Source organism: Nannospalax galili, unplaced genomic scaffold, assembly GCF_000622305.1.
Source record: "Nannospalax galili isolate Female #2095 unplaced genomic scaffold, S.galili_v1.0 scaffold583, whole genome shotgun sequence".
Lineage (NCBI taxonomy): Eukaryota > Metazoa > Chordata > Mammalia > Rodentia > Spalacidae > Nannospalax > Nannospalax galili.
In genome coordinates, this window is record NW_008349469.1 from 216,662 (window position 1) to 217,647 (window position 986).

Here is a 986-nt window from a genome sequence, read left to right on the forward strand (position 1 = left end):
ATCTTGTGCATGTTTACACCATTGCTCATGAGGTTCCAGGAACTTGTAGAAGTCTATTTCCATATAGTCATGCACCTCCTCCCTGGATTTTACAATCTTTCTGCTTCATCTTCCACAGCACTCCATAAGCCCTTTGTGGGTAGAACTGTATACGAGAATCGTATCCAAGGACTCACATAATAGCAATTTTCCATTTCAGTCAACCAACAAACCAAAAATCACCTAACTGAACCTCTTCCCCAATACAAAGGACTATGCGAGTGATTCACCTTTATGCTACAGTCTCACCTCCCCCACCCACAAAAGAAAAGTTCTATATAATCCAGCCTGCTGTGATGAGCAACCACTGTTCCCTTTCTCCTGTGGGAGCAGTCCTGAGCTCATCCATCCCAGGAAATTTCTTCTTTTCTCACCTCAGAGTGGTCTCCAATGGTCCTTGTTTCTTTTCACAAACCTGACAGTGGTATGTTTGAAGATTTTCCAAACAAAATTGACAAGTGCAATTTTTCCAGACCCTTTATGAACATTTATTTTTATTTGCTTAGTAGAAAATGTTCAAAAATAAATATGGAGAAAAAACAAACATAGGTCCTATTGCTTTTTCCAGCATTACTGAGGAGTAGAAATCACAAAAACTGCGACAGAAATGGGTACTTTCATTAGATAGCAAGGCCACAGCAACAGGTGACCATCTTGGTAGAAATTGGTGATGAAGAGAACCACAGTGAGCCTGTCTTTGATAGTTGTTATGAAACCTCTCTTGATTCTTTCATTTGTTACTTAGCATAGCATTCTTAGGACAATTTATACTTTTCTTTATATTTAGAGACTTTCCCTTAGGAGGTGCTGAGTAGTTTCTTGATTATCCCTAAAGTATCAATGAAATTCCTGAATGTGGTCTGTTATTTGTTAGAAACAATTTGCATTTCTCTCCCTCACATATTTCTCTCTCTCTCTCTCTCTCTCTCTCTCTCTCTCTCTCTCTC